Raw genomic sequence first — 6,000 nt, forward strand, 5'->3', positions numbered from 1 at the left:
TCTTTCTTCAGAATACTGAAGAAAATGGGACTGCACCTGGGAGACCTAACTATGAAGGAGAATTGGGGGGACGGACAAGGAAATGGGGCTTGGTAGTCTGCTTAACTGGGAAAAAAAATCCAGTGATGCTGGTGGGAAAAGCTGCTTCAAGCAGAATCCATTTCACAGGTGAGGAAGAAAACCAAGAGAAGTGGGGAAGGGTAGATGGATTACAGGAGAGGAATGGGGGGGGGGTGGAAATCAAGGGAACTTGCATTAGGGAAGCTCAAGATCACTTAAACATTTAAGCCTAACCTGCCTCACATGATTGTTAAGGTTAAAATGACAGGAGAACTATAAAGATCTCTGGAGGAAGGTTAAGATAAATTCCAAATGTAGGAGTAGAAGCAGTAACAAAGGCAATAAAATAATTTTAGACAGGTGACAAAGAGAATTACAACCGAAAGGAAAAAAGTGACCGAGTGCCTTGGTACTGAAGTAGAATTGTTACAGGAGATATCAGCCAGCATTAATGAAGGGGGGAAATAGGGGGCCGGAGCGGATCTGTGGGCGAAACAAATGAAAAGGTGATTTTCTCGGCCGAGCCGAACGGATATTCTTCGAAAGCAACGCATCGCCCAGCGACAGGGTAAGCAGAGTACAGGCGAATCGGTTGGAAGGGGTGGAGACGAGGCAGTTCAGGCAAAGGTGAGGAATCTGCGGACCTCTCCTCTCCCCTTCCACCACCCTTCAGAGGCCGCACCATCGCCAGCCAATCTCCGTCCCCGTCTGTCTGCAGCAGAAGAGGCGCTAGCTGCTGCTGATTGCAGCCCTCCCCCTTTACGCCTGTCTCCAGGCAGGCGGGAGAGCCGAGCTGGTGGTGCAGCTGCTTCGCTTCCCCGCCCCTTTCCGCTCCGCACGCCCTGCCGACGCCGCCCCTGCCTGATTTCTCTGCCACCCAGGGCTTTTTTTTAACCCTAACTCGGCCTCCAGCCTCCTGGCCCCGTTCCTTCATTCCTCCCCGCCTTGACGCTTGAAGACAAGAAAGTCTTGCCCCGTCGGCTCTCAGCAGTGCCAGCGTTCCTCGCCAACCAACTTCAATCGCCCTTACAGGAAGAGAGAACTTTGAAACCGCCGGATTCCAGGATCTTTCCCCTGCAAAGGATTTCGTGGTCTTCTACCTTCCGTTCTGCTGTACTGAATTTCCACGGGATTTAGTCAAGATATACACATAACTGCGTCAACAGACCTCAGCCTACATTCCCCGTGGAATCCTAAGAAAATAATCTGAAGGAAATCAGATGGGTTCCCAAGTCCAGAATCTCCCTTCACTGGCAATATCCCTTATCTCAGTAAGATTCGTATCCCAGCCCAAGCGACGATCCCTAAAGGCGGCAGCTTCCGATAGAGTAAACCGTTCCTTTATTCCCCCCTTCGGACAATCTAGCGGGGGAGGCGAGCTCCCACACTGTTACCCGTCGTTCAGGCGGGCGGTAAAGGCAGCTTTCCCGGCCACTTAAGAACGAACCTCAGCTCCCCCAAACCCCTGTACCATAACGCGAAGCAGCGGACCACACTTAGTCGGCCGGGAGCAAGAAGCCGAACACTGCCCAGCGTGTGCAGAGGAAAGGGGAGCAGCAAGCGAGTTCCGCGTCTCTCCGTCGGTGTAACCTCGCCGAGGCGGTTAAGGATGAGACAAGCCCGATTCGTTGAGAAGGCGGCAGTAGCGAGCGGGGAGGAGCAGGAGAGCCGCTGGTGGAAGGGGGGCGGGCATGGTTGGCTAGCGGGAGGGATAAATGAATATCCGGCTAGGGGTGTCCAGGCAAAGCCAACAGAGGGCAGGTCGCTCTGGCGGCGGCTCCTCTCCCTCTACCAGTGCCCGCACCCCCGAGTCAAACCTAGTTAACCCGATTTTCCACACCTAGTTGCAGCGGGTGTAGGATGGCGAAAAAGCTGCTCGTCGAGAGAGCTAAGATGAAGGAGGGACGCCAAGCAATTCGTCTGCATGAATCCACCCTCCGGGTGGCGGAACGCGCGCTGGCTCTAACCGGTCGAAAAGACCATGCTGTTGTCCGACCTCGTCAGGCTGATCAGCGCGGTAAAGTAAGAAGAATCCAAAGTGGGAGACGAAATGCTTTTCACGTAATTTACAAAGCCACTGTGCAGCAACCGTGAGAAGGCGGGAAAAAACCAAGACTTCCCCCGCAGCATTTGGTTTCTTTCACGCTGCAGGCGAAGAAAAAGGCTTTACAAGGCGGCGGCTTCTTTTCACCGCTCCGCTCCTTTCACACCTTGGGAGCGCCCCTTTGGTTCTAAAAGCAACTTGGGTTGGAGCAGCAAGAGATGGAATCTCTGCGCCGCAGTCTGTACCGCCTAGTTTTTCCATCTACCTCCGTTGCGACTAAGACAGCCGCCGCCTTCTGCTCTCAACCTTTTATGGCCGAATGCCGCGGCGCGGCCTATCCAGAAGGCGCACGGAAGACGGGAAAGGGCCCCCGATTCGATTGCATCTACCAAGGCTCCGATCGACTCCTTGGGGAAAACGCAACCCCAAACGCGTTTGCAAAAATTGCTATTTTAAAACATGGGTTCTTACATACGGCGGCATTAAAAAGGCACCCGGGTTCTCTAAAATATGTTTGAGAAAAAGGAGTATTAAAATTTCAAAATGTTATTTCGTTTTAATGTACGCGCCCCGAAAAATTCTACCGAGCCCCCTATTTTTAACCTTACCGAGGAAACGGAAGATACTGGGCGGAAAAACCGGCAACGGATGGTGGTGGTGCCGCCTGCCTGTGCTGTTCCACCGCTGGAGCCGAGGAGGTAACAAAAGGGCCTCCCTCCAGCCCCAGATGGCGGATCGCAGTGTCGGACTAATGGCGAGCTCCACATGCGCTCGTACTGCCGCAAAGCTAGCCCCGGCTGTAGGCAACGGTGCTTTGGATGGTGCCTCCTTCCCCCCTCCCTCTGATCCGTCCTTGCCCACCCACCCTCCTTTGCAACGGGGGCTAGGAGTCGATGTAAGGGAAGACTTTTAGCCCCGTTCTACGTCTGCAGCCTACCTGCTTTGGAGAAAAGCTCTCCCCCGCCCTTTTCCCCCTCTTCTTTCCTGGGCTTGCTTTAGCTGTGAAGCGTTGAATACACGCCAGTTCTGCAGCTCTGGCCCCGGGCGTGGACTCGCTGCAATCCCCGCAGAGAGCTCGCTCTTCCCCCGCCTCCATCTCTGCTTTTTTGTATCTTCCAATCAGTCGGTCTATTCGGCTCCCGGATCCTTAGGCAACCTCGCAGCCCTTCTTCACAAGTCCCCTGATGGGGTTGGGGAAAAAAAGGAAACATGTTTGCAGGGCTTCGGTCTCGCTGTCTCTGATATCACCAGGTTGCCGGTCTATCTTTCCCGGATCTAGAGTGTGTGTATGTTTTTATTGCTCTTTGCTTTTGCAACATTACGGTAATCAAACGAGGAGAGAGAGGACAGAAATCACCTTCGTTTGGGGTTTGTAAAACGCTCGCAAATCACATACGCTCGATTTTAATTTCTCCTGCGACCTCCACTTTCTTCATTCCCCTTTTAAACGATCGTATCGAAAGAGCCACGGAGGGGAGAGAGGAGAGTTTCAAAATTGCAAACCGGAGAGCACTGGCTACTGTAACACAATGCCATCAGATTATATCTGAGGGCAGACATTTTTGGCAACAAGCGATTTTTTTTAAAGGTCCCATTTGCCTTAAAAACAATGGGGGCGGGAAGGGCGGGCTGTAACTCCTCGTGTCCCGTCGGATTTTATTAACACATTTTGGGATTGGATTCTAAATCGTTGTGTGAGAAATGGAGCTCACACTCAAATTGATGGAAATAAAAGTGTTTTATTAGAGCTTTTGCAAAAGCTGGTGGATCTCCAAGCATACAAACGAGAGAGACCACACCGGTTACAAATCTCAGTATATTTTATACCAGGGGTGTCAAACTCAATTTCACTGAGGGCCACATCAGGGTTCACAATCCGAATAAACAGTCCAGGTCATACACGAATAACAACAGATAAGCAACAGCAACAGTTCAGGGAGTATCCAAAATACAATGTCTTCTTACCGGTCTGAAGGTCAAGTACACAGTTCCTAAGGTTTAACACAGTAGTAAGCCAAAAAGCAAAAACAATGAGAGCAAAGAGAGAGAGAGAAGCCACGTTCCTAGCTCCCTCTTATGGCCGTTGGAAAAACTTACACACCCATTGGCCAATTAGCACCTTAAGGTTATAACATCATGGTTTATATATTTCCAACCCAACCAGGTAGGCTATAACCATATGCCTAACACTCAGCGTCAGAAGGTGGCGAATGTTCTGTACCAGCCTGCTACCGGCCCTGCAGAAAAGGCAGGGACAACCCCTTTACAAACGGCAAGAGGTTGGAATTAAGCCTGCCAAATTTATTAACATAAAACAGAGCAAAACAAGACACCAACCATGAAACAGGAGCTATGAAATAGGAACTATTCAAGCGGTTGCCTTCAGCAAACCAGCCCTCCCACGCATTCCCCTTTTATACAGTTCAGGGCGTGGCTTCTCTCTGCCTCCTTCCGAGGTGCCCCATTGCCTTCCTCTGTTTACTCCTGATTGACTGCCTCCTGCGTCGGGCGTCCTTGAACAGGGCCAGCTGTGGGTCATCTTCATCCACGCTGTCAGGCTCACACAGCTGGGTCTCTGTCGTGACCAGGTGGGAGGGGCCTGGCTGAGGGCTGTCATCAGCAAGCTATTCAACACCCCCCTCCTCCTCTGAGTCGTCCGACCCAACTGCCGAACCCACAGGCTGACCCTGAATCACAACAGCGAAGAAGAGCGAAGGTAAGTGTGATGAATCCAAGTATGAAGTCCAGCAACCTTGACTGCTGTGTGGGTAATGAGAAGAACAATGAAGGGTCCTTTCCACTGCTCAGCTAAAGGGCCAGAATCAGTCCGGGACTTGACAAGCACCCAATCACCAGGAAGGAAAGGATGGAGTGGATGATCCAATCCTGGATGATGGAGGGCCTGAACAGTTTGAGAAATGGAAGAAACTTTATTAGCAAGAGAGTGTATATATTCCCTGAGGGCCTGGTGTGCAAAAACAAGGAGGGAAGTGGTTAAGGAAGAATGATAAAGAAAGGGCCTACCATACATGATCTTAAGAGGTTGCTTGGGGGCGGTTCTCACATGCAAAAGAGTGAGGGCTAGTGCCTGGACCCAAGTTAGATGTGTCTCCTGAGCAAGCTTGGCAAGATGACATTAAAGATCTGGGAGAAGGCGTTTCCCATCTTTCTCTAGCCATTGTCCTTGATAAACAACATCCATATTATAAGCTCTGTGCCTATCCTTTGAAGGTGTATGTTGAAGCTGGCACAGGCAAAAGTGAAGGTACAAGTGCACCCACGTACCAAGGGGACAGGGGACTTGATGCAGCAGACTTTGTAGTGCAGTCGGCCAAGGCATTTCCCTTTCCATGTTTAGTATTGTAAGGTTTTACACTTAGCCTCACAATTGCCCCAGCATTATTCAAGAATTTAAAAGAGCCAAAAGAAACTCCTGAGCCACGGTTTCAGCAAGCAAACAACTTTTATTTTGATCAAAATAGAGTTGGGTGGCCACATCTCTTTTTGTGGCTGGTAGAGAGGTGAAGGCAACAACCAGGAAAGATGTCTTCCACCTTTTATACCCTTTCAGAACAAAGAGATCTGGTCTTGGTACTAGGAACCAAAAGGTACAGAAAAATAATTCTTACATGATGACTCATACACAACAACCCAGGCTCCACCACAGCTCCTTTCCCCCTCCCCTTACCATGCTCTTTTCATGTAAGCAATCCCCTGTACCTAAAGCATGAAACATTTGCTTTTATATAACTAATTTCCCAATATAAAGCACCTACAAAACTGCTTGCACATAAACAAAGATGATTACAAAATATCACTACTAATATCACTATTACTAACATCAACCTTAAGCATAATAAAATCCCTTCATTCCTCCTTTTTTAATATAAAAGCCG

General features: G+C 50.0%; 1 protein-coding gene across 1 annotated transcript in view; it reads right to left on the bottom strand.

Annotated features, from left to right (window-relative positions):
• The window catches only part of LOC308676209 (nucleolar transcription factor 1-like), a 243,248-nt gene extending 241,667 nt beyond the window's left edge, over positions 1 to 1,581 (bottom strand). The window contains exon 1 of the mRNA XM_081341986.1: positions 1,532 to 1,581. The gene's annotated coding sequence lies outside the window, so the exon portion shown is untranslated. The remainder of the gene's footprint in view (positions 1 to 1,531) is intronic.
• Between the last annotated feature and the right edge of the window lie 4,419 nt (positions 1,582 to 6,000).

Source organism: Vipera berus (assembly GCF_964194415.1).
Source record: "Vipera berus genome assembly, chromosome: W".
NCBI classification, from domain to species: Eukaryota; Metazoa; Chordata; class Lepidosauria; order Squamata; family Viperidae; genus Vipera; species Vipera berus.